The sequence below is a fragment of the Hyla sarda genome, chromosome 1 (assembly GCF_029499605.1).
Source record: "Hyla sarda isolate aHylSar1 chromosome 1, aHylSar1.hap1, whole genome shotgun sequence".
NCBI classification, from domain to species: domain Eukaryota; kingdom Metazoa; phylum Chordata; class Amphibia; order Anura; family Hylidae; genus Hyla; species Hyla sarda.
In genome coordinates this window covers 260022942-260050703 of record NC_079189.1, presented here as the reverse complement: position 1 = coordinate 260050703, position 27762 = coordinate 260022942, and the positions used below count along the sequence as shown (strand labels likewise).

Sequence of the window (27762 nt, the reverse complement as noted above, 5' to 3'; positions counted from 1 at the left end):
TTGCTCCCTCTCTTTCTCCCCTCTACTCCCCTCTGCTCTGGTGCCCGAGGTCGTGAATTGTGTCACGCCGGTATACGCTTCTCTATGGTCTAAACTTTCCCACATTCCTGTTCAACAGTTGTTCTCGAGTGGAGGTGTTCCGTCGGCAAACTCCTTGCAGGCGTTTATTGCCTGCGGTAAATTTGTCCTTCCTCCATATTAGACATATACAGCATTGCTGCGCCTTATTCCTGGCCAAAGCGTGTGAGATGCGGGGTCTGACTCCCTTTGAGTCCCAATTGATATAGCCACATAGGAACTCGCTTAAACTGTCCTTCCTTAAAAAATGGTGTTGGGGTCCGGCCCCCTCTTTATGGCCGGGATGCATTGCTTCCTGGGAGAGGGAACTGAACCTTACCCTCACCGACTCTGATGTAGAATATATCCTTAAACATTCTCAGGTTTACTCGAGATGTATTCGGCTAAGGGAATCCTACTTTAAATTATTGTCTAGATGGTATTGAACCCCTGAATTCATCTACATACATGGCCTTTCGACTAGCAACTCCTATTGGAGGTGCGGAACACAAGTGGGGAGTCTTACACATATCTGGTGGGCCTGCCCTTCCATTCAGGCATTTTGGAAAGATCTGGAATTGACAATTAATGCTATTGTACTCTCACCTATTGTGCTGACCCCTTATCTGGTCCTTCTAGGTAGACCCACTGTGGGTTCTCGTTTGCACAAGGATGCTCTCCTTGCTCACTTCTTGGCGAAATCCTTAATTCCGCTAAAATGGCTAAACACTGTACCACCCTCTGTTGCTGAGTGGATGGCCAAGATACACCAGATGTGTTGATTCCAAGAACTGTCCAGCAGATCTGACAGCTCACACGAGAAGTTCTTAACCACATGGGGGACATGTTTGAGTCATGTAAGCATCTAATACCTTTTGTCTTTGGGTGCACTACTGTATCCCCCAAGCTGGCCCTACTCCACTACAGAAACCGGGTTCTGGCAGATTGAGGGACCCAGCACCCTGAACCGGCTTCTCAGCCAACCCAGGTTGCTGGAAAGAAGAAAAGATAAACTTAACTTATCTTTGTGTCTTCTTCCTCTTCTCCTCTGGGCCTAAATCCTCTCCAAAAGAAAAGTTTTCCAGATGGGTGGGGAACTCCTGCATAACCATCTCTCACAGGAGACCCCATCTGTCAAGCTGCTGCCTTCACTGCAGTCACTGCCATCATCCTCACTCGAAGGAGGTAAGGCCACCTAAGCCGGGTTTCTGTGATTTGCACTCAGGGTAAGTGGGGGGTCAGGGGTAACAGTGGTGGTACATACAGAACCAATATCCATATCCCCCTCACTCACATCGCCCTCCTCACCTCCTTCCCCTTCCTCCATCTTTTCCTCCTCACTCTGGCAGTCATCTTGGTGGCTTTCTTTTTCTACACCTCTGGAGATCCTCATGTTGGAGAACCTCTCTTCTTTAACAAGCTTCTCGCTGAGGATGCCGGCTCCAGCAACAATGTCTGATCTTAGCTGAACCATCATGAGGAGACCATATAGTGGCTGATTGGCACAGCCTGGGGATGGCTGAAGCATGAGGAGGCCATATAGTGGCTGAATGGCACAGCCTGAAGTTGGCAAAAGCATGAGGAGACCATATAGTGGCTGAACGGCCCAGCCTGGAGTTGGCTGAAGCATGAGGAGACCACGTAGTGGCTGAATGGCACAGCCTGGAGTTGGCTGAAGGATGATGAGACCATATAGTGGCTGAATGGCACAGCCTGAAGTTGGCTGAAGGATGATGAGACCATATAGTGGCTGAATGGCACAGCCTGAAGTTGGCTGAAGCATGAGGAGACCATATAGTGGCTGAATGGCACAGCCTGGAGTTGGCTGAAGCATGAAGAGACCATAAACTGGCTGAATGGCCAGGCTGGAATTAACTGAAGCATGAGGAGACCATATAGTGGCTGAATGGATCAGGTTGGAGTTGGCTGAAGCATTAGGAGACCGTATTGTGGCTGAATGGCACAGCCTGGAGGTGGCTGAAGCATGATTATTATTATTTTATTGGCACCATTTTGGAATAATGTAGACAAGTATGGTAAATCTAGGGGCCTGCAGTACCTATAAGAATATATATCCATCACAAAGAAATTTTTGGTCACATTACGGGTACACGTACTGTACATGTTGTGGATTTCCTGCTGCAGATTATTTCATGCGTGTTTAATATAAGAAATAGCTAAACACAGCATCACATCTTCAGCATATACCGTATCTGTAAGAATATCCTTATTATTAAAGTAACAATTTAACAATTTCATCATAACTCCAAAAAACATGGTGAAATGAATTTCCCATTGACTGGCCATGATTGTTCTAGCATGAACTACCTTAAAATAAACCTGTCAATTAAATTGTTTGGATGTGTCAAAAGCTTTCATTGATGGAGGACTGAGTGTTCAGACCCCCACCAGTCATAAGAATAATCCAGGAGAAGTCCGCACAGTCACACGACCCTCTCCCTGCTCAGTGTGACGTCATCAAGACATGGTCCGTAGACTTATTTTGAGTGTGTGTCTCGATGACAGAGCTGGTAGAGAACGCGCTGAGTGTGGATATTTCCTGGTTCACTCTCCTGTTTGGCAGGGGTCTGAAAAAAACAGACCCCACTGATCAAAACTATTGACATGTGACTAGGACATGTCAAAGGTTTTTCCAAGTGACAGTGCCCTGGAAAATAGGTTTGTGCAAGGTGAAGGAATACAGAGCAAAACTGATATGTTTCACCACATTTATTTAGCTGTCTGGTTCCCCATAACCACCATATTCACGCTGAGATTTCATTCTGTATACTGCTCTTAAACAATTGCTGTGATTGGTTCCTATAGGCAACACAGACAGATTTTGTCAGTTTTAATAAATCTGTCCCAGTGTGTTTGCCCTTCTGCATGATGTAGGGAATGTTGCAGGACAGATATTCTATCTTTGGTGTTCTTTGGTGGCACCCGGGATTCCCAGCCAGCCTCCCATGCTGGTACTTACCAGGCCCTAAGCTGGGTAGCAGTCTGCGATCTGACGAGAGCAGGCGCGTTCAGCTTAGGATGTCCGTTGACAGCTTCACACACTTTATACTCTGGATTTAAGCATCAATTAATCCTTTTCCGAATCAGTACGGAAGGCGGCAACAGAGCAAAATGTCAACGGCACCCAGGATTCCCAGCCAGTCTCCCACGCCAGTACTTACCGGGCCCTAAGCTGGGTAGCAGTCTGCGATCTGACGAGAGCAGGCGCGTTCAGCTTAGGATGGCCATTGACATCTTCACGCCTTGTATACTGTGGATTTAAGCATCAATAAATATTTTTTTTAATCGGAGAGGAAGGCGGCAACAGAGCAAAATGTCAATAGCACCTTGGATTGCCAGCCAGACTCCCATGCCCATACTTGCCGGGCAGCAGTCTGCGATCTGACAAGAACAGGCGAATTCAGCTTAGGATAGCCGTAGACGGCTTCACACCCTGTATACTGTGGATTTAAGCATCAATAAATCCTTTTCGGAATCGGAGCAAAATGTCTACAGAGCTACAGAGCAAAATGTCAACAAACCCTGATATTCCCAGCCAGTCTCCCATGCTGGTACTTACCGGGCCCTAAGCTGGGTAGCAGTCTGCGATCTGACGAGAGCAGGCACGTTCAGCTTAGGATGGCCGTTGACAGCTTCACGCCCTTTATACTGTGCATTTAAGCATCAATAAATCCTTTTCAGAATCGGAGAGAAAGGCGGCAACAGAGCAAAATGTCAATAGCACCTTGGATTGCCAGCCAGTCTCCCATGCCCGTACTTGCCGGGCAGCAGTCTGCGATCTGACAAGAACAGGCACATTCAGCTTAGGATAGCCGTAGACGGCTTCACACCCTGTATACTGTGGATTTAAGCATCAATAAATCCTTTTCGGAATCGGAGCGGAAGGCGGCTACAGAGCAAAATGTCAACGGCAGCCGGGATTCCCAGCCAGTCTCCCATGCTGGTACTTACCGGGCCCTAAGCTGGGTAGCAGTCTGCGATCTGACGAGAGCAGGCGCGTTCAGCTTAGGATGGCCGTTGACGGCTCCACGCCCTTTATACTGTGCATTTAAGCATCAATAAATCCTTTTCGGAATCGGAACGGAACGGAAGGCGGCAACAGAGCAAAATGTCAACGGCAGCCGGGATTCCCAGCCAGTGTCCCATGCCGGTACTTACCGGGCCCTAAGATCTGTACCAGTCTGCGATCTGACGAGAGCAGGCGCGTTAAGCTTAGGATGGCCGTCGACAGCTTAACACCTTGTATACTGTGGATTTAAGCATCAATAAATTATTTTCGGAATCGGAGCGGAAGGCAGCAATAGAGCAAGATGTCAACGGCAACCGGGATTCCCAGCCAGTCTCCCATGCTGTTACTTACTGGGCCCGAAGCTGTGTAGCAGTCTGCGATCTGACGAGAACTGGCGCATTCAGCTTATGATGGCCGCAGACATCTTCACGCCCTGTATACTGTGGATGTAAGCATCAATAAATCCTTTTCGGAATTGGAGCGGAAGGCGGCAACAGAGCAAAATGTCTACGACACCTGGTATTCCCAGCCAGTCTCCCATGCTGGTACTTACCGGGCCCTAAGCTGGGTAGCAGTATGCGATCTGACGAGAGCAGCCGCGTTCAGCTTAAGATGGCCGTAGACATCTTCACTCCCTGTATACTGTGGATTTAAGCATCAATAAATCCTTTTCGGAATCGGAGCGGAAGGCGGCAACAGAGCAAAATGTCAACGACACCTGGGATTCCCAGCCAGTCTCCCATGCTGTTACTTACCGGGCCCTAAGCTGGGTAGCAGTCTGCGATCTGACGAGAGCAGGCGCGTTCAGCTTAGGATGGCCATTGACAGCTTCATGCTTTTTATACTGTGCATTTAAGCATCAATAAATCCTTTTCGGAATCGGAGCGGAAGGCGGCTACAGAGCAAAATGTCAACAACACCTGGGATTCCCAGACAGTCTCCCATGCTGGTACTTACCGGGCCCTAAGCTGGGTAGCAGTCTGCGATCTGACGAGAGCAGGCGCGTTCCACTTAGGATGGCCGTTGACAGCTTCACGCCCTTTATACTGTGCATTTAAGCATCAATAAATCCTTTTCCGAATCAGAGCGGAAGGCGGCAACAGAGCAAAATGTCAACGACACTTGGGATTCCCAGCCAGTCTCCCATGCCAGTACTTACCGGGCCGTAAGCTGGGTAGCAGTCTGCGATCTGACGAGAGCAGGCGCGTTCAGCTTAGGATGGCCATTGACATCTTCACGCCTTGTATACTGTGGATTTAAGCATCAATAGATATTTTTTTTTAATCGGAGAGGAAGGCGGAAACAGAGCAAAATGTCAATAGCATCTTGGATTGCCAGATAGTCTCCCATGCCTGTACTTGCCGGGCAGCAGTCTGCGATCTGACAAGAACAGGCGCATTCAGCTTAGGATAGCCGTAGACGGCTTCACACCCTGTATACTGTGGATTTAAGCATCAATAAATCCTTTTCGGAATCGGAGCAAAATGTCTACAGAGCTACAGAGCAAAATGTCAACAACACCTGAGATTCCCAGCCAGTCTCCCATGCTGGTACTTACCGGGCCCTAAGCTGGGTAGCAGTCTGCGATATGACGAGAGCAGGCGCGTTCAGCTTAGGATGGCCGTTGACAGCTTCACGCCATTTATACTGTGCATTTAAGCATCAATAAATCCTTTTCGGAATCGGAGAGGAAGGCGGCAACAGAGCAAAATGTCAATAGCACATTGGATTGCCAGCCAGTCTCCCATGTCCGTACTTGACGGGCAGCAGTCTGCGATCTGACAAGAACAGGCACATTCAGCTTAGAATAGCCGTAGGCGGCTTCACACCCTGTATACTGTGGATTTAAGCATCAATAAATCCTTTTAGGAATCGGAGCGGAAGGCGGCTACAGAGCAAAATGTCAACAACACCTGGGATTCCCAGCCAGTCTCCCATGCTGGTACTTACCGGGCCCTAAGCTGGGAAGCAGTCTGCGATCTGACGAGAGCAGGCGCGTTCAGCTTAGGATGGCCGTTGACAGCTTCACGCCCTTTATACTGTGCATTTAAGCATCAATAAATCCTTTTCCGAATCGGAGCGGAAGGCGGCAACAGATTAAAATGTCAACTGCACCCGGGATTCCCAGCCAGTCTCCCATGCTGGTACTTACCAGGCCCTAAACTGGGTAGCAGTCTGCAATCTGACAAGAGCAGGCGCGTTCAGCTTAGGATGGCCGTTGACAGCTTCACACTTTGTATACTGTGCATTTAAGCATCAATAAATTATTTTCGGAATCGGAGCGGAAGGCGGCAACAGAGCAAAATGTCAAAGACACCTGGGATTCCCAGCCAGTCTCCCATGCTGTTACGTACCGGGCCCTAAGCTGGGTAGAAGTCTGCGATCTGACGGGAGCAGGCGCGTTCAGCTTAGGATGGCCATTGACAGCTTCATGCTTTTTATACTGTGCATTTAAGCATCAATAAATCCTTTTCGGAATCGGAGCAGAAGGCAGCAATAGAGCAAAATGTCAACGGCACCCGGGATTCCCAACCAGTCTCCCATGCCAGTACTTAACGGGCCCTAAGCTGGGTAGCAGTCTGCAATCTGACGAGAGCAGGCGCGTTCAGCTTAGGATGGCCATTGATAGCTTCATGCTTTTTATACTGTGCATTTAAGCATCAATAAATCCTTTTCGGAATCGGAGAGGAAGGCGGCAACAGAGCAAAATGTCAATAGCACCTTGGATTGCCAGCCAGTCTCCCATGCCCGTACTTGCCGGGCAGCAGTCTGCGATCTGACAAGAACAGGCACATTCAGCTTAGGATAGCCGTAGACGGCTTCACACCCTGTATACTGTGGATTTAAGCATCAATAAATCCTTTTCGGAATCGGAGCGGAAGGCGGCTACAGAGCAAAATGTCAACAACACCTGGGATTCCCAGCCAGTCTCCCAAGCTGGTACTTACCGGGCACTAAGCTGGGTAGCAGTCTGCGATCTGACGAGAGAAGGCGCGTTCAGCTTAGGATGGCCGTTGACATCTTTATGCCCTTTATACTGTGCATTTAAGCATCAATAAATCCTTTTCGGAATCGGAACGGAAGGCGGCAACAGAGCAAAATGTCAACGGCAGCCGGGCATTCCCAGCCAGTGTCCCATGCCGGTACTTATCGGGCCCTAAGATCTGTACCAGTCTGCGATCTGACGAGAGCAGGCGCGTTAAGCTTAGGATGGCCGTCGACAGCTTCACACCTTGTATACTGTGGATTTAAGCATCAATAAATTATTTTCGGTATCGAAGCGGAAGGCAGCAATAGAGCAAAATGTCAACAGAAACCGGGATTCCCAGCCAATCTCCCATGCTGGTACTTACCAGGCCCTAAGCTGTGTAGCAGTCTGCGATCTGACGAGAGCAGGCGCGTTCAGCTTAGAATGGCCGTTGACATCTTTACGCCTTGTATATTGTGGATTTAAGCATCAATAAATATTTTTATTATTCGAAGAAGAAGGCGGCAACAGAGCAAAACATCAATGGCACCTTGGATTGCCAGCCAGTCTCCCATGCCGGTATCTGCCGGGCAGCAGTCTGCGATCTGAGGAGAGCAGGCACGTTCAGGCTTAGGATGGCCGTTGACAGCTTCACACCCTGTATATTGTGGATTTAAGCATCAATAAATCCTTTTCCGAATCGGAGCGGAAGGCGGCAACAGATTAAAATGTCAACTGCACCCGGGATTCTCAGCCAGTCTCCCATGCTGGTACTTACCAGGTCCTAAGCTGGGTAGCAGTTTGCGATCTGACGAGAGCAGGCGCGTTCAGCTTAGGATGGCCGTTGACAGTTTCACACTTTGTATACTGTGGACTTAAGAATCAATAAATCATTTTCGGAATCGGAGCAGAAACAGAGCAAAATGTCAACTGCACTCGGGATTCCCAGCCAGTCTCCCATGCTGGCACTTACCAGGCACGAAGCCGGGTAGCAGTGTGCGATCTGACGAGAACAGGCGCATTCAGCTTAGGATTGCCGTAGACATCTTCACACCCTGTATACTGTGGATTTAAGCATCAATAAATCCTTTTCGGATTCGGAGCGGAAGGCGGCAACAGAGCAAAATGTCAACGACACCTGGGATTCCCAGCCAGTCTCCCATGCTGTTACGTACCGGGCCCTAAGCTGGGTAGAAGTCTGCGATCTGACGGGAGCAGGCGCGTTCAGCTTAGGATGGTCATTGACAGCTTCATGCTTTTTATACTGTGCAGTTAAGCATCAATAAATCCTTTTCGGAATCGGAGCGGAAGGCGGCAACAGAGCAAAATGTCAACGACACCCGGGATTCCCAGCCAGTCTCCCATGCTGGTACTTACCGGGCCCTAAGCTGGGTAGCAGTCTGCGATCTGACGAGAGCAGGCGCGTTCAGCTTAGGATGGCCGTTGCCAGCTTTTTGCTCGTTATACTGTGCATTTAAGCATCAATAAATCCTTTTCGGAATCGGAGAGGAAGGCGGCAACAGAGCAAAATGTCAATAGCACCTTGGATTGCCAGCCAGTCTCCCATGCCCGTACTTGCCGGGCAGCAGTCTGCGATCTGACAAGAACAGGCACATTCAGCTTAGGATAGCCGTATACGGCTTCACACCCTGTATACTGTGGATTTAAGCATCAATAAATCCTTTTCGGAATCGGAGCGGAAGGCGGCTACAGAGCAAAATGTCAACAACACCTGGGATTCCCAGCCAGTCTCCCATGCTGGTACTTACCGGGCCCTAAGCTGGGTAGCAGTCTGCGATCTGACGAGAGCAGGCGCGTTCAGCTTAGGATGGCCGTTGACGGCTCCTTGCCCTTTATACTGTGCATTTAAGCATCAATAAATCCTTTTCCGAATCGGAGCGGAAGGCGGCAACAGATTAAAATGTCAACTGCACCCGGGATTCCCAGCCAGTCTCCCATGCTGATACTTACCAGGCCCGAAGCCGGGAAGCAGTCTGCGATCTGACGAGAACAGGCGCATTCAGCTTAGGATGGCCGTAGACATCTTCACACCCTGTATACTGTGGATTTAAGCATCAATAAAACCTTTTCGGAATTGGAGCGGAAGGCGGCAACAGAGCAAAATGTCAACGACACTTGGGATTCCCAGCCAGTCTCCCATGCTGGTACTTACCATGCCCTAAGCTGGGTAGCAGTCTGCGATCTGACGAGAGGAGGCGCGTTCAGCTTAGGATGGCCGTTGACAGCTTCACACTTTGTATACTGTGCATTTAAGCATCAATAAATCCTTTTCGGAATCCGAACGGAAGGCGGCAACAGAGCAAAATGTCAACGGCAGCCGGGATTCCCAGCCAGTGTCCCATGCCGATACTTACCGGGCCCTAAGATCTGTACCAGTCTGCGATCTGACGAGAGCAGGCGCGTTCAGCTTAGGATGGCCGTCGACAGCTTCACACCTTGTATACTGTGGATTTAAGCATCAATAAATTCTTTTCGGAATCGGAGCGGAAGGCAGCAATAGAGCAAAATGTCAACGGCAAGCGGGATTCCCAGCCAGTTTCCCATGCCAGTACTTACCGGGCCCTAAGCTGGGTAGCAGTCTGCGATCTGACGAGAGCAGGCGCGTTCAGCTTAGGAATGCCATTGACAGCTTCATGATTTTTATAATGTGCATTTAAGCATCAATAAATCCTTTTCGGAATCGGAACGGAAGGCGGCAACAGAGCAAAATGTCAACTGCACCCGAGATTCCCAGCCAGTCTCCCATGCCGGTACTTACTGGGCCCTAAGCTGGGTAGCAGTCTGCAATCTGACGAAAGCAGGCGCGTTCAGCTTAGGATGGCCGTTGACATCTTCTTTTCTTGTATATTGTGGATTTAAGCATCAATAAATATTTTTAATAATCGGAGAGGAAGGCGGCAACATAGCAAAATGTCAATGGCACCTTGGATTGCCAGCCAGTCTCCCATGCCCGTACTTGCCGGGCAGCAGTCTGCGATCTAACAAGAACAGGCGCATTCAGCTTAGGATAGCCGTTGACAGCTTCACACCCTGTATATTGTGGATTTAAACATCAATAAATCCTTTTCCGAATCGGAGCGGAAGGCGGCAACAGATTAAAATGTCAACTGCACCCGGGATTCCAGCCAGTCTCCCATGCTGGTACTTACCAGGCCCTGAGTTGGGTAGCAGTCTGCGATCTGACGAGAGCAGGCGCGTTCAGCCTAGGATGGCTGTTGACAGCTTCACACTTTGTATACTGTGGATTTAAGCATCAATAAATAATTTTCGGAATCGGAGCAGAAACAGAGCAAAATGTCAACTGCACCCGGGATTCCCAGCCAGTCTCCCATGCTGGTTCTTACCAGGCCCGAAGTTGGGTAGCAGTCTGCGATCTGACGAGAACAAGCACATTCAGCTTAGGATGGAAGTAGACATCTTCACACCCTGTATACTGTGGATTTAAGCATCAATAAATCCTTTTCGGAACGGAGCGGAAGGCGGCAACAGAGCAAAATGTCAACGACACCTGGGATTCCCAGTCAGTCTCCCATGCTGGTACTTACCGGGCCCTAAGCTGGGTAGCAGTCTGCAATCTGACAAGAGCAGGCGCATTCAGCTTAGGATGGCCGTTGACAGCTTCTTGCCCTTTATACTGTGCATTTAAGCATCAATAAATCCTTTTCGGAATCGGAACGGAAGGCAGCAACAGAGCAAAATGTCAACGGCAGCCAGGATTCCCAGCCAGTGTCCCATGCCGGTACGTACCGGGCCCAAAGATCTGTACCAGTCTGCGATCTGACGAGAGCAGGCGCGTTCAGCTTAGGATGGCCATTGACAGCTTCATGCTTTTTATACTGTGCATTTAAGCTTCAATAAATCCTTTTCGGAATCGGAACGGAAGGCGGCAACATAGCAAAATGTCAATTGCACCCGGGATTCCCAGCCAGTCTCCCATGCCGGTACTTACTGGGCCCTAAGCTGCGTAGCAGTCTGCAATCTGACGAGAATAGGCGCGTTCAACTTAGGATGGCCGTTGACTTCTTCACGCCTTGTATACTGTGGATTTAAGCATCAATAAATATTTTTTTTAATCGGAGAGGAAGGCGGCAACAGAGCAAAATGTCAATAGCACCTTGGATTGCCAGCCAGTCTCCCATGCCCGTACTTGCTGGGCAGCAGTCTGCGATCTGACAAGAAAAGGCGCATTCAGCTTAGGATAGCCGTAGACGGCTTCACACCCTGTATACTGTGGATTTAAGCATCAATAAATCCTTTTCGAAATCGGAGCAAAATGTCTACAGAGCTACATGTCAACAACACCTGAGAATACCAGCCAGTCTCCCATGCTGGTACTTACCGGGCCCTAAGCTGGGTAGCAGTCTGCGATCTGACGAGAGCAGGTGCGTTCAGCTTAGGATGGCCGTTGACAGCTTCACGCCCTTTATACTGTGCATTTAAGCATCAATAAATCCTTTTCGGAATCGGAACGGAAGGCGGCAACAGAGCAAAATGTCAACGGCAGCCGATATTCCCAGCCAGTGTCCCATGCCGGTACTTACCGGGCCCTAAGATCTGTACCAGTCTGCGATCTGACGAGAGCAGGCATGTTAAGCTTAGGATGGCTGTTGACAGCTTCACACCTTGTATACTGTGGATTTAAGCATCAATAAATTATTTTCGGAATCGGAGCGGAAGGCAGCAATAGAGCAAAATGTCAACGGCACCCGGGATTCCCAGCCAGTCTCCCATGCCAGTACTTACCGGGCCCTAAGCTGGGTAGCAGTCTGCGATCTGACGAGAGCAGGCGCGTTTAGCTTAGGATGGCCGTTGACAGATTCTTGCCCTTTATACTGTGCATTTAAGCATCAATAAATCCTTTTCGGAATCAGAGAGGAAGGCGGCAACAGAGCAAAATGTCAATAGCGCCTTGGATTGCCAGCCAGTCTCCCATGCCCGTACTTGCCGGGCAGCAGTCTGTGATCTGACAAGAACAAGCACATTCAGCTTAGAATAGCCGTAGACGGCTTCACACCCTGTATACTAAGGATTTAAGCATCAATAAATCCTTTTCGGAATCGGAGCGGAAGGCGGCTACAGAGCAAAATGTCAACAACACCTGGGATTCCCAGCCAGTCTCCCATGCTGGTACTTACCGGGCCCTAAGCTGGGTAGCAGTCTGCGATCTGACGAGAGCAAGCGCGTTCAGTTTAGGATGGCCGTTGACTGCTCCACACCCTGTATATTGTGCATTTAAGCATCGATAAATCCTTTTCCGAATCGGAGCGGAAGGCGGCAACAGATTAAAATGTCAAATGCACCCGGGATTCCCAGCCAGTCTCCCATGCTGGTACTTACCAGGCCCTAAGCTGGGTAGCAGTCTGCGATCTGACAAGAACAGGCACATTCAGCTTAGGATGGCCGTAGACATCTTCTCACCGTGTATACTGTGGATTTAAGCATCAATAAAACCTTTTCGGAATCGGAGCGGAAGGCGGCAACAGAGCAAAATGTCAACAATACTTGGGATTCCCAGCCAGGCTCCCATGCTGGTACTTACCGGGCCCTAAGCTGGGTAGCAGTCTGCGATCTGCCGAGAGCAGGCGCGTTCAGCTTAGGATGGCCGTTGACAGCTTCTCGCCCTTTATACTGTGCATTTAAGCATCAATAAATCCTTTTCGGAATCGGAACGGAAGGCGGCAACAGAGCAAAATGTCAACGGCAGCCGGGATTCCCAACCAGTGTCCCATGCCGGTACTTACCGGGCCCTAAGATCTGTACCAGTCTGCGATCTGACAAGAGCAGGCGCGTTAAGCTTAGGATGGCCGTCGACAGCTTCACACCTTGTATACTGTGGATTTAAGCATCAATAAATTCTTTTCGGAATCGGAGCGGAATGCAGCAATAGAGCAAAATGTCAACAGCACCCGGGATTCCCAGCCAGTCTCAAATACCAGTACTTACCGGGCCCTAAGCTGGGTAGCAGTCTGCGATCTGACGAGAGCAGGCGAGTTCAGCTTAGGATGGCCATTGACAGCTTCATGCTTTTTATACTGTGCATTTAATCATTAATAAATCCTTTTCGGAATCGGAACGGAAGGCGGCAACAGAGCAAAATGGCAACTGCACCCGGGATTCCCAGCCAGTCTCCCATGCCGGTGCTTACTGGGCCCTAAGCTGCGTAGCAGTCTGCGATCTGACGAGAGCAGGCGCGTTCAGCTTAGGATGGCCGTTGACATCTTCACACCTTGTATACTGTGGATTTAAGCATCAATAAATTCTTTTCGGAATCGGAACGGAAGGCGGCAACAGAGCAAAATGTCAACGGCAGCCGGGAATTCCCATTCAGTGTCCCATGCTGTTACTTACCGGGCCCTAAGCTGGGTAGCAGTCTGCGATCTGACGAGAGCAGGCGCGTTCAGCTTAGGATGGCCGTTGACAGCTTCATGCTTTTTATACTGTGCATTTAAGCATCAAAAAATCCTTTTCGGAATCGGAACGGAAGGCGGCAACAGAGCAAAATGTCAACGGCAGCCGGGATTCCCAGCCAGTGTCCCATGCCGGTACTTTCCGGGCCTTAAGATCTGTACCAGTCTGCGATGTGACGAGAGCAGGCGCGTTAAACTTAGGATGGCCGTCGACAGCTTCACACCTTTTATACTGTGGATTTAAGCATCAATAAATTATTTTCGGAATCGGAGCGGAAGGCAGCAATAGAGCAAAATGTCAACGGCACCCGGGATTCCCAGCCAGTCTCCCATGCCGGTACTTACCGGGCCCTAAGCTGGGTAGCAGTCTGCGATCTGACGAGAGCAGGCAAGTTCAGCTTAGGATGACAGTTGACATCTTCACGCCTTGTATACTGTGGATTTAAGTATCAATAAATATTTTTTTTAATTGGAGAGGAAGGCGGCAACAGAGCAAAATGTCAATAGCACTTTGGATTGCCAGCCAGTCTCCCATGCCCGTACTTGCCGGGCAGCAGTCTGCGATCTGACAAGAACAGGCGCATTCAGCTTAGGATAGCCGTAGACGGCTTCACACCCTGTATATTGTGGATTTAAGCATCAATAAATCCTTTTCGGAATCGGAGCAAAATGTCTACAGAGCTACAGAGCAAAATGTCAACAACACCTGAGATTCCCAGCCAGTCTCCCATGCTGGTACTTACCGGGCCCTAAGCTGGGTAGCAATCTGCGATCTAACGAGAGCAGGCGCGTTCAGCTTAGGATGGCCGTTGACAGCTTCATGCCCTTTATACTGTGCATTTAAGCATCAATAAATCCTTTTCCGAATCGGAGCGGAAGGCGGCAACAGATTAAAATGTCAACTGCACCCGGGATTCCCAGCCAGTCTCCCATGCTGGTACTTACCAGGCCCTAAGCTGGGTAGCAGTCTGCGATCTGACGAGAGCAGGCACGTTCAGCTTAGGATGGCCGTTGACAGCTTCAAACTTTGTATACTGTGCATTTAAGCATCAATAAATCCTTTTCGGAATCGGAACGGAAGGAGGCAACAAAGCAAAATGTCAACGGCAGCCGGGATTCCCAGCCAGTGTCCCATGCCGGTACTTACCGGGCCCTAAGATCTGTACCAGTCTGCGATCTGACGAGAGCAGGCGCGTTAAGCTTAGGATGGCCGTCGACAGCTTCACACCTTATATACTGTGGATTTAAGCATCAATAAATTCTTTTCGGAATCGGAGCGGAAGGCAGCAATAGAGCAAAATGTCAACGGCAACCGGGATTCCCAGCCAGTCTCCCATGCCAGTACTTACTGGGCCCGAAGCTGGGTAGCAGTCTGCGATCTGACGAGAGCAGGCGCGTTCAGCTTAGGATGGCCGTTGACATCTTCACGCCTTGTATACTGTGGATTTAAGCATCAATAAATATTTTTTTAATCGGAGAGGAAGGCGGCAACAGAGCAAAATGTCAATAGCACCTTGGATTGCCAGCCAGTCTCCCATGCCCGTACTTGCCGGGCAGCAGTCTGCGATCTGACAAGAACAGGCGCATTCAGCTTAGGATAGCCGTAGACGGCTTCACACCCTGTATACTGTGGATTTAAGCATCAATAAATCCTTTTCGGAATCAGAGAGGAAGGCGGCAACAGAGCAAAATGTCAATAGCACCTTGGATTGCCAGCCAGTCTCCCATGCCCGTACTTGCCGGGCAGCAGTCTGCGATCTGACAAGTACAGGCACATTCAGCTTAGGATGGCCGTAGACGGCTTCACACCCTGTATACTGTGGATTTAAGCATCAATAAATCCTTTTCGGAATCGGAGCGGAAGGCGGCTACAGAGCAAAATGTCAACTGCACCCGGGATTCCCAGCCAGTCTCCCATGGCGGTACTTACTGGGCCCTAAGCTGGGTAGCAGTCTGAGATCTGACGAGAGCAGGCGCGTTCAGCTTACGATGGCTGTTGACATCTTTACGCCTTGTATATTGTGGATTTAAGCATCAATAAATATTTTTATTAATCTGAGAAGAAGGCGGCAACAGAGAAAAATGTCAATGGCACCTTGGATTGCCAGCCAGTCTCCCATGCTGGTATCTGCCGGGCAGCAGTCTGCGATCTGAGGAGAGCAGGCACGTTCAGGCTTAGGATGGCCGTTGACAGCTTCACACCCTGTATGTTGTGGATTTAAGCATCAATAAATCCTTTTCCGAATCGGAGCGGAAGGCGGCAACAGATTAAAATGTCAACTGCACCCGGGATTCCCAGCCAGTTTCCCATGCAGATACTTACCAGGCCCTAAGCTGGGTAGCAGTCTGCGATCTGACGAGAGCAGGCGCGTTCAGCTTAGGATGGCCGTTGACAGCTTCACACTTTGTATACTGTGCATTTAAGCATCAATAAATCCTTTTCGGAATCGGAACCGGAACGGAAGGCGGCAACAGAGCAAAATGTCAACGGCAGCCGGGATTCCCAGCTAGTGTCCCATGCCGGTACTTACCGGGCCCTAAGATCTGTACCAGTCTGCGATCTGACGAGAGCAGGCGCGTTAAGCTTAGGATGGCCGTCGACAGCTTCACACCTTGTATACTGTGGATTTAAGCATCAATAAATTATTTTCGGAATCGGAGCGGAAGGCAGCAATAGAGCAAAATGTCAACGGCAACCAGTATTCCCAGCCAGTCTCCCATGCCAGTACGTACCTGGCCCTAAGCTGGGTAGCAGTCTGCAATCTGACGAGAGCAGGCGCATTCAGCTTAGGATGGCCGTTGACAGCTTAACACTTTGTATACTGTGGATTTAAGCATCAATAAATAATTTTCGGAATCGGAGCAGAAACAGAGCAAAATGTCAACTGCACTCGGAATTCCCAGCCAGTCTCCCATGCTGGTACTTACCAGGCCCGAAGCTGGGTAGCAGTCTGCGATCTGACAAGAACAGGCGCATTCAGCTTAGGATGGCCGTAGACATCTTCACACCCTGTATACTGTGGATTTAAGCATCAATAAATCCTTTTCGGAATCGGAGCGGAAAGCGGCAACAGAGCAAAATGTCAACGACACCTGGAATTCCCAGCCAGTCTCCCATGCTGTTACTTACCGGGCCCTAAGCTGGATAACAGTCTGCGATCTGACGAGAGCAGGCGCGTTCAGCTTAAGATGGCCGTTGACAGCTTCATGCTTTTTATACTGTGCATTTAAGCATCAATAAATCCTTTTCGGAATCGGAACGGAAGGCGGCAACAGAGCAAAATGTCAACGGCAGCCGGGATTCCCAGCCAGTGTCCCATGCTGGTACTTTCCGGGCCTTAAGATCTGTACCAGTCTGCGATCTGACGAGAGCAGGCGCGTTAAACTTAGGATGGCCGTCGACAGCTTCACACCTTTTATACTGTGGATTTAAGCATCAATAAATTATTTTCGGAATCGGAGCGGAAGGAAGCAATAGAGCAAAATGTCAACGGCACCCGGGATTCCCAGCCAGTCTCCCATGCCGGTACTTACCGGGCCCTAAGCTGGGTAGCAGTCTGCGATCTGACGAGAGCAGGCGCGTTCAGCTTAAGACGGCCATTGACAGCTTCATGCTTTTTATACTGTGCATTTAAGCATCAATAAATCCTTTTCGGGATCGGAACGGAAGGCGGCAACAGAGCAAAATGTCAACTGCATCCGGGATTCCCAGCCAGTGTCCCATGCCGGTACTTACCGGGCCCTAAGATCTGTACCAGTCTGCGATCTGACGAGAGCAGGCGCGTTAAGCTTAGGATGGCCGTCGACAGCTTCACACCTTGTATACTGTGGATTTAAGCATCAATAAATTCTTTTCGGAATCGGAGCGGAAGGCAGCAATAGAGCAAAATGTTAACGGCAACCGGGATTCCCAGCCAGTCTCCCATGCCAGTACGTACCTGGCCCTAAGCTGGGTAGCAGTCTGCGATCTGACGAGAGCAGGCGCGTTCAGCTTAGGACGGCCATTGACAGCTTCGTGCTTTTTATACTGTGCATTTAAGCATCAATAAATCCTTTTCGGAATCGGAACGAAAGGCGGCAACAGAGCAAAATGTCAACTGCATCCGGGATTCCCAGCCAGTCTCCCATGCCGGTACATACTGGGCCCTAAGCTGAGTAGCAGTCTGCGATCTGACGAGAGCAGGCGCGTTAAGCTTAGGATGGCCGTCGACAGCTTCACACCTTGTATACTGTCGATTTAAGCATCAATAAATTATTTTCGGAATCGGAGCGGAAGGCAGCAATAGAGCAAAATGGCAACGGCACCCGGGATTCCCAGCCAGTCTCCCATGCCAGTACTTACCGGGCCCTAAGTTGGGTAGCAGTCTGCGATCTGACGAGAGCAGGCGTGTTCAGCTTAGGATGGCCGTTGACATCTTTACGCCTTGTATATTGTGGATTTAAGCATCAATAAATATTTTTATTATTCGGAGAAGAAGGCGGCAACAGAGCAAAATGTCAATGGCACCTTGGATTGCCAGCCAGTCTCCCATGCCTGTATCTGCCGGGCAGCAGTCTGCGATCTGAGGAGAGCAGGCACGTTCAGGCTTAGGATGGCCGTTGACAGCTTCACACCCTGTATATTGTGGATTTAAGCATCAATAAATCCTTTTCCGAATCGGAGCGGAAGGCGGCAACAGAGCAAAATGACAACTGCATCCGGGATTCCCAGCCAGTCTCCCATGCCGGTACATACTGGGCCCTAAGCTGGGTAGCAGTCTGCGATCTGACGAGAGCAGGCGCGTTAAGCTTAGGATGGCCGTCGACAGCTTCACACCCTGTATATTGTGGATTTAAACATCAATAAATCCTTTTCTGAATCGGAGCGGAAGGCGGCAACAGATTAAAATGTCAACTGCACCCGGGATTCCCAGCCAGTCTCCCATGCTGGTACTTACCAGGCCCGAAGCTGGGTAGCAGTTTGCGATCTGACAAGAACAGGCGCATTCAGCTTAGGATGGCCGTAGATATCTTCACACCCTGTATACTGTGGATTTAAGCATCAATAAATAATTTTCGGAATCGGAGCGGAAGGCGGCTACAGAGCAAAATGTCAACAACACCTGGGATTCCCAGCCAGTCTCCCATGCTGGTACTTATCGGGCCCTAAGCTGGGTAGCAGTCTGCGATCTGACGACAGCAGGCGGGTTCAGCTTAGGATGGCCGTTGACAGCTTCACGCCCTTTATATTGTGGATTTAAGCATCAATAAATCCTTTTCCGAATCGGAGCGGAAGGCGGCAACAGATTAAAATGTCGACTGCACCCGGGACTCCCAGCCAGTCTCCCATGCTGGTACTTACCAGGCCCTAAGCTGGGTATCAGTCTGCGATCTGACGAGAGCAGGCGCGTTCAGTTTAGGATGGCCGTTGACATCTTCCCGCCTTGTATATTGTGGATTTAAGCATCAATAAATATTTTTATTAATCGGAGAGGAAGGCGGCAACAGAGCAAAATGTCAATGGCACCTTGGATTGCCAGCCAGTCTCCCATGCCGGTATCTGCCGGGCAGCAGTCTGCGATCTGAGGAGAGCAGACACGTTCAGCTTAGGATGGCCGTTGACAGCTTCACACCCTGTATATTGTGGATTTAAGCATCAATAAATCCTTTTCCGAATCGGAGCGGAAGGCGGCAACAGATTGAAATGTCAACTGCACCCGAATTCCAGCCAGTCTCCCATGCTGGTACTTACCGGGCCCTAAGCTGGGTAGCAGTCTGCGATCTGACGAGAGCAGGCGCGTTCAGCTTAGGTTGGCCGTTGACAGCTTCTCGCCCTTTATACTGTGCATTTAAGCATCAATAAATCCTTTTCGGAATCGGAACGGAAGGCGGCAACAGAGCAAAATGTCAACGGCAGCCGGGATTCCCAGCCAGTGTCCATTGCCGGTACTTACCGGGCCCTAAGATCTTTACCAGTCTGCGATCTGACGAGAGCAGGCGCGTTAAGCTTAGTATGGCCGTCGACAGCTTCACACCTTGTATACTGTGGATTTAAGCATCAATAAATTATTTTCGGAATCGGAGCGGAAGGCAGCAATAGAGCAAAATGTCAACGGCACCCGGGATTCGCAGCCAGTCTCCCATGCCAATACTTACCGGGCCCTAAGCTGGGTAGCAGTCTGCGATCTGACGAGAGAAGGCGCGTTCAGCTTAGGATGGCCATTGAAAAATTCATGCTTTTTATACTGTGCATTTAAGCATCAATAAATCCTTTTCGGAATCGGAACGGAAGGCGGCAACAGAGCAAAATGTCAACTACACCCGGAATTCCCAGCCAGTCTCACATGCCGGTACTTACTGGGCCCTAAGCTGGATAGCAGTCTGCGATCTGACGAGAGCAGGCGCGCTCAGCTTAGGATGGCCGTTGACATCTTCAAGCCTTGTATATTGTGGATTTAAGCATCAATAAATATTTTTATTAATCGGAGAGGAAGGCGCAACAGAGCAAAATGTCAATGGCACCTTGGATTGCCAGCCAGTCTCCCTTGCGGTAACTGCCGGTCAGCAGTCTGCGATCTGAGGAGAGCAGGCACGTTCAGGCTTAGGATGGCCGTTGACAGCTTCACACCCTGTATATTGTGGATTTAAGCATCAATAAATCCTTTTCCGAATCGGAGCGGAAGGCGGCAACAGATTAAAATGACAACTGCACCCGGGATTCCCAGCCAGTCTCCCATGCTGGTACTTACCAGGCCCTAAGCTGGGTAGCAGTCTGCGCTCTGACGAGAGCAGGCGTGTTCAGCTTAGGATGGCCGTTGACAGCTTTACACTTTGTATACTGTGGATTTAAGCATCAATAAATAATTTTCGGAATCTGAGCAGAAACAGAGCAAAATGTCAACTGCACCCGGGATTCCCAGCCAGTCTCCCATGCTGGTACTTACCAGGCCCGAAGCTGGGTAGCAGCCTGCGATCTGACGAGAACAGGCGCATTCAGCTTAGGATGGCCGTAGACATCTTCACATCCTGTATACTGTATACTGTATACTGTGGATTTAAGCATCAATAAATCCTTTTCGGAATCGGAGCGGAAGGCGGCAACAGAGCAAAATGTCAACGACACCTGGGATTCCCAGCCAGTCTCCCATGCTGGTACTTACCGGGCCCTAAGCTGGGTAGCAGTCTGCGATCTGACGAGAGCAGGCGCGTTCAGCTTAGGATGGCCGTTTACAGCTTCTCGCCCTTTATACTGTGCATTTAAGCATCAATAAATCCTTTTCGGAATCGGAACGTAAGGCGGCAACAGAGCAAAATGTCAACTGCACCCGGGATTCCCAGCCAGTCTCCCATGCTGGTACTTACTGGGCCCTAAGCTGGGTAGCAGTCTGCGATCTGACGAGAGCAGGCGCGTTCAGCTTAGGATGGCCGTTGACATCTTCACGCCTTGTATATTGTGGATTTAAGCATCAATAAATATTTTTATTAATCGGAGAGGAAGGCGGCAACAGAGCAAAATGTCAATGACACCTTGTATTGCCAGCCAGTCTCCCATGCCGGTAACTGCCGGGCAGCAGTCTGCGATCTGAGGAGAGCAGGCATGTTCAGGCTTAGGATGGCCGTTGACAGCTTCACACCCTGTATATTGTGGATTTAAGCATCAATAAATCCTTTTCCGAATCGGAGCGGAAGGCGGCAACAGATTAAAATGTCAACTGCACCCGGGATTCCCAGCCAGTCTCCCATGCTGGTACTTACCAGGCCCTAAGCTGGGTAGCAGTCTGCGATCTGACGAGAGCAGGCGCGTTCAGCTTAGGATGGCCGTTGACAGTTTCACGCTTTGTATACTGTGGATTTAAGCATCAATAAATAATTTTCGGAATCGGAGCAGAAACAGAGCAAAATGTCAACTGCACCTTGGATTCCCAGCCAGTCTCCCATGCTGGTACTTACTGGGCCCTAAGCTGGGTAGCAGTCTGCGATCTGACGAGAGCAGGCGCGTTCAGCTTAGGATGGCCGTTGACATCTTCACGCCTTGTATATTGTGGATTTAAGCATCAATAAATATTTTTATTAATCGGAGAGGAAGGCGGCAACAGAGCAAAATGGCAATGGCACCTTGGATTGCCAGCCAGTCTCCCATGCCGGTAACTGCCGGGCAGCAGTCTGCGATCTGAGGAGAGCAGGCACGTTCAGGCTTAGGATGGCCGTTGACAGCTTCACACCCTGTATATTGTGGATTTAAGCATCAATAAATCCTTTTCCGAATCGGAGCGGAAGGCGGCAACAGATTAAAATGTCAACTGCACCCGGGATTCCCAGCCAGTCTCCCATGCTGGTACTTACCAGGCCCGAAGCTGGGTAGCAGTCTGCGATCTGACGAGAACAGGCGCACTCAGCTTCGGATGGCAGTAGACAACTTCACACCCTGTATACTGTGGATTTAAGCATCAATAAATCCTTTTTGGAATCGGAGCGGAAGGCGGCAACAGAGCAAAATGTTAACAACACCTGGGATTCCCAGCCAGTCTCCCATGCTAGTACTTACTGGGCCCTAAGCTGAGTAGCAGTCTGCGATCTGACGAGAGCAGGCACGTTCAGCTTAGGACGGCCGTTGACAGCTTCTTGCTCTTTATACTGTGCATTTAAGCATCAATAAATCCTTTTTGGAATCGGAACGGAAGCGGCAACAGAGCAAAATGTCAGCGGCAGCCGGGATTCCCAGCCAGTGTCCCATGCCGGTACTTACCAGGCCCTAAGATCTGTACCAGTCTGCGATCTGACGAGAGCAGGCGCGTTAAGCTTAGGATGGCCGTCGACAGCTTCACACATTGTATACTGTGGATTTAAGCATCAATAAATTATTTTCGGAATCGGAGCGGAAGGCAGCAATAGACCAAAATGTCAACGCACCCGGGATTCCCAGCCAGTCTCCCATGCCAGTACTTACCGGGCCCTAAGTTGGGTAGCAGTCTGCAATCTGACGAGAGCAGGCGCGTTCAGCTTAGGATGGCCGTTGACATCTTCACGCCTTGTATATTGTGGATTTAAGCATCAATAAATATTTTTATTATTCGGAGAAGAAGGCGGCAACAGAGCAAAATGTCAATGGCACCTTGGATTGCCAGCCAGTCTCCCATGCCTGTATCTGCCGGGCAGCAGTCTGCGATCTGACGAGAGCAGGCGCGTTCAGCTTAGGATGGCCGTTGACAGCTTCACACTTTGTATACTGTGGATTTAAGCATCAATAAATAATTTTCGGAATCGGAGCAGAAACAGAGCAAAATGTCAACTGCACCCGGGATTCCCAGCCAGTCTCCCATGCCGGTAATTACTGGGCCCTAAGCTGGGTAGCAGTCTGTGATCTGACGAGAACAGGCGCATTCAGCTTAGGATGGCCGTAGACATCTTCACACCCTGTATACTGTGGATTTAAGCATCAATAAATCATTTTCGGAATCTGAGCGTAAGGCGGCAACAAAGCAAAATGTCAACGACACCTGGGATTCCCAGCCAGTATCCCATGCTGGTACTTACCGGGCCCTAAACTAGGTAGCAGTCTGCGATCTGACAAGAGCAGGCGCGTTCAGCTTAGGATGGTCGTTGACAGCTTTTCGCCCTTTATACTGTGCATTTAAGCATCAATAAATCCTTTTCGGAATCGGAACGGAAGGCGGCAAAATAGTAAAATGTCAACTGCACCTGGGATTCCCAGCCAGTCTCCCATGCCGGTACTTACCGGGCCCTAAGATCTGTACCAGTCTGCGATTTGACGAGAGCAGGCGCGTTAAGCTTAGGATGGCCGTCGACAGCTTCACACCTTGTATACTGTGGATTTAAGCATCAATAAATTCTTTTCGGAATCGGAGCAATAGAGCAAAATGTCAACGGCAACCGGGATTCCCAGCCAGCCTCCGATGCCAGTACTTACCGGGCCCTAAGCTGGGTAGCAGTCTGTGATTTGACGAGAGCATGCGCGTTCAGCTTAGGATGGCCATTGACAGCTTCATGCTTTTTATACTGTGCATTTAAGCATCAATAAATCCTTTTCGGAATCGTAACGGAAGGCGGTAACAGAGCAAAATGTCAACTGCACCCGGGATTCCCAGCCAGTCTCCCATGCCGGTACTTACTGGGCCCTAAGCTGGGTAGCAGTCTGCGATCTGACGAGAGCAGGCACGTTCAGCTTAGGATGGATATTGACATCTTCACGCCTTGTATATTGTGGATTTAAGCATCAATAAATATTTTTATTAATCGGAGAGGAAGGCAGCAAGATGTCAATGGCACCTTGGATTGCCAGCCAGTCTCCCATGCCGGTAACTGCCGGGCAGCAGTCTGCGATCTGAGGAGAGCAGGCACGTTCAGGCTTAGGATGGCCGTTGACAGCTTCACACGCTATATATTGTGGATTTAAGCATCAATAAATCCTTTTCCGAATCGGAGCGGAAGGCGGCAACAGATTAAAATGTCAACTGCACCCAGGATTCCCAGCCTGTCTCCCATGCTGGTACTTACCAGGCCCTAAGCTGGGTAGCAGTCTGCGATCTGACGAGAGCAGGCGCTTTCAGCTTTGGATGGCCGTTGACAGCTTCACACTTTGTATACTGTGGATTTAAGCATCAATAAATAATTTTCGGAATCGGAGCAGAAACAGAGCAAAATGTCAACTGCACTCGGGATTCCCAGCCAGTCTCCCATGCTGGTACTTACCAGGCCCGAAGCTGGGTAGCAGTCTGCGATCTGATGAGAACAGGCGCATTCAACTTAGGATGGCCTTGGACATCTTCACACCCTGTATACTGTGGATTTAAGCATCAATAAATCCTTTTCGGAATCAGAGCGTAAGGCGGCAACAGAGCAAAGTGTCAACGACACCTGGGATTCCCAGCTGGTCTCCCATGCTGTTACTTACCGGGCCCTAAGCTGGGTAGCAGTCTGCGATTTGACGAAAGCAGGCGCGTTCAGCTTAGGATGGCCGTTGACAGCTTCGCACTTTGTATACTGTGGATTTAAGCATCAATAAATAATTTTCGGAATCGGAGCAGAAACAGAGCAAAATGTCAACTGCACCCAGGATTCCAAGCCAGTCTCCCATGCTGGTACTTACCAGGCCCGAAGCTGGGTAACAGTCTGCGATCTCACGAGAACAGGCGCATTCAGTTTAGGATGGCCGTAGACATCTTCACACCCTGTATACTGTGGATTTAAGCATCAATAAATCCTTTTCGGAATCGGAGCGTAAGGCGGCAACAGAGCAAAATGTCAACGACACCTGGGATGCCCAGCCAGTCTCCCATGCTGGTACTTACCGGGCCCAAAACTGGGTAGCAGTCTGCGATCTGAAAAGAGCAGGCGCATTCAGCTTAGGATGGCCGTTGACAGCTTTTCGCCCTTTATACTGTGCATTTAAGCATCAATAAATCCTTTTCAGAATCGGAACGGAAGGCGGCAAAATAGCAAAATGTCAACGGCAGCCGGGATTCCCAGCCAGTCTCCCATGCCGGTACTTACCGGGCCCTAAGATCTGTACCAGTCTGCGATCTGACGAAAGCAGGCGCGTTAAGCTTAGGATGGCCGTCGACAGCTTCACACCTTGTATACTGTGGATTTAAGCATCAATAAATTATTTTCGGAATCGGAGCGGAAGGCAGCAATAGAGCAAAATGTCAACGGCACCCGGGATTCCTAGCCAGTCTCCCACGCTGGTACTTACCAGGCCCGAAGCTGGGTAGCAGTCTGCGATCTGACGAGAACAGGCGCATTCAGCTTAGGATGGCCATAGACATCTTCACACCCTGTATACTGTGGATTTAAGCATCAATAAATCCTTTTTGGAATCGGAGCGGAAGGCGGCAACAGAGCAAAATGTCAACGACACCTGGGATTCCCAGCCAGTCTCCCATGCTGGTACTTACCGAGCCCTAAGCTGAGTAGCAGTCTGTGATCTGACGAGAGCAGACGCGTTCAGCTTCGGACGGCCGTTGACAGCTTCTCGCCCTTTATACTGTGCATTTAAGCATCAATAAATCCTTTTCGGAATCGGAACGGAAGGCGGCAACAGAGCAAAATGTCAACGGCAGCCGGGATTCCCAGCCAGTGTCCCATGCAGGTACTTACCGGGCCCTAAGATCTGTACCAGTCTGCGATCTGACGAGAGCAGGCGCGTTCAGCTTAGGATGGCCGTCGACAGCTTCACACCTTGTATACTGTGGATTTAAGCATCAATAAATTATTTTCGGAATCGGAGCGGAAGGCAGCAATAGAGCAAAATGTCAATGGCACCCGGGATTCCCAGCCAGTCTCCCATGCCAGTACTTACCGGGCCCTAAGTTAGGTAGCAGTCTGCAATCTGACGAGAGCAGGCGCGTTCAACTTAGGATGGCCGTTGACATCTTCACGCCTTGTATATTGTGGATTTAAGCATCAATAAATATTTTTATTATTCGGAGAAGAAGGCGGCAACAGAGCAAAATGTCAATGGCACCTTGGATTGCCAGCCAGTCTCCCATCCCTGTATCTGCCGGGCAGCAGTCTGCGATCTGAGGAGAGCAGGCACGTTCAGGCTTAGAATGGCCGTTGACAGCTTCACACCCTGTAAATTGTGGATTTAAGCATCAATAAATCCTTTTCTGAATCGGAGCAGAAACAGATTAAAATGTCAACTGCACCCGGGATTCCCAGCCAGTCTCCCATGCTGGTACTTACCAGGCCCTAAGCTGGGTAGCAGTCTGCGATCTGACGAGAGCAGGCGCGTTCAGCTTTGGATGGCCGTTGACAGCTTCACACTTTGTATACTGTGGATTTAAGCATCAATAAATAATTTTCGGAATCGGAGCAGAAACAGAGCAAAATGTCAACTGCACCCGGGATTCCCAGCCAGTCTCCCATGCTGGTACTTACCAGGCCCGAAGCTGGGTAGCAGTCTGCGACCTGACGAGAACAGGCGCATTCAGCTTAGGATGGCCGTAGACATCTTCACACCCTGTATACTGTGGATTTAAGCATCAATAAATCCTTTTCGGAATCGGAGCGTAAGGCGGCAACAGAGCAAAATGTCAACGACACCTGGGATGCCCAGCCAGTCTCCCATGCTGGCACTTACCGGGCCCTAAACTGGGTAGCAGTCTGCGATCTGACGAGAGCAGGCGCGTTCAGCTTAGGATGGCCGTTGACAGCTTTTCGCCCTTTATACTGTGCATTTAAGCATCAATAAATCCTTTTCGGAATCGGAACGGAAGGCAGCAAAATAGCAAAATGTCAACGGCAGCCGGGATTCCCAGCCAGTCTCCCATGCCGGTACTTACCGGGCCCTAAGTTCTGTACCAGTATGCGATCTGACGAGAGCAGGCACGTTAAGCTTAGGATGGCCGTCGACAGCTTCACACCTTGTATACTGTGGATTTAAGCATCAATAAATTATTTTCGGAATCGGAGCGGAAGGCAGCAATAGAGCAAAATGTCAACGGCACACGGGATTCCCAGGCAGTCTCCCATGCCAGTACTTACCGGGCCCTAAGCTGGGTAGCAGTCTGCGATCTGACGAGAGCAGGCGCGTTCAGCTTAGGATGGCCATTGACAGCTTCATGCTTTTTATACTGTGCATTTAAGCATCAATAAATCCTTTTCGGAATCAAAGAGGAAGGCGGCAACAGAGCAAAATGTCAATAGCACTTTGGATTGCCAGCCAGTCTCCCATGCCCGTACTTACCGGGCAGCAGTCTGCGATCTGACAAGAACAGGCACATTCAGCTTAGGATAGCCGTAGACGGCTTCACACCCTGTATACTGTGGATTTAAGCATCAATAAATCCTTTTCGAAATCGGAGCGGAAGGCGGCTACAGAGCAAAATGTCAACAACACCTGGGATTCCCAGCCAGTCTCCCATGCTGGTACTTACCGGGCCCTAAGCTGGGTAGCAGTCTGCGATCTGACGAGAGCAGGCGCGTTCAGCTTAGGATGGCTGTTGACAGCTTCACGCCCTTTATACTGTGCATTTAAGCATCAATAAAACCTTTTCCGAATCGGAGCGGAAGGCGGCAACAGAGCAAAATGTCAACTGCACCCGTGATCCCCAGCCAGTCTCCCATGCCGGTACTTACTGGGCCCTAAGCTGGGTAGCAGTCTGCGATCTGACAAGAGCAGGCGCGTTCAGCTTAGGATGGCTGTTGACATCTTTACGCCTTGTATATTGTGGATTTAAGCATCAATAAATATTTTTATTAATCGGAGAAGAAGGCGGCAACAGAGCAAAATGTCAATGGCACCTTGGATTGCCAGCCAGTCTCCCATGCCGGTATCT

General features: G+C 49.9%; 9 pseudogenes; all 9 read right to left on the bottom strand.

Annotated features, from left to right (window-relative positions):
* Positions 1-3190: 3190 nt before the first annotated feature.
* On the bottom strand, positions 3191-3310 carry LOC130346704 (5S ribosomal RNA; annotated as a pseudogene).
* A 670-nt stretch (positions 3311-3980) lies between these two features.
* On the bottom strand, positions 3981-4100 carry LOC130333762 (5S ribosomal RNA; annotated as a pseudogene).
* A 4675-nt stretch (positions 4101-8775) lies between these two features.
* LOC130320350 (5S ribosomal RNA) lies at positions 8776-8895 on the bottom strand (annotated as a pseudogene).
* A 2875-nt stretch (positions 8896-11770) lies between these two features.
* On the bottom strand, positions 11771-11890 carry LOC130331290 (5S ribosomal RNA; annotated as a pseudogene).
* A 2287-nt stretch (positions 11891-14177) lies between these two features.
* LOC130352312 (5S ribosomal RNA) lies at positions 14178-14297 on the bottom strand (annotated as a pseudogene).
* Positions 14298-20573: 6276 nt separating this feature from the next.
* LOC130352248 (5S ribosomal RNA) lies at positions 20574-20693 on the bottom strand (annotated as a pseudogene).
* Positions 20694-21168: 475 nt separating this feature from the next.
* LOC130351259 (5S ribosomal RNA) lies at positions 21169-21288 on the bottom strand (annotated as a pseudogene).
* A 5631-nt stretch (positions 21289-26919) lies between these two features.
* On the bottom strand, positions 26920-27039 carry LOC130331707 (5S ribosomal RNA; annotated as a pseudogene).
* A 272-nt stretch (positions 27040-27311) lies between these two features.
* On the bottom strand, positions 27312-27431 carry LOC130323242 (5S ribosomal RNA; annotated as a pseudogene).
* Positions 27432-27762: the final 331 nt, after the last annotated feature.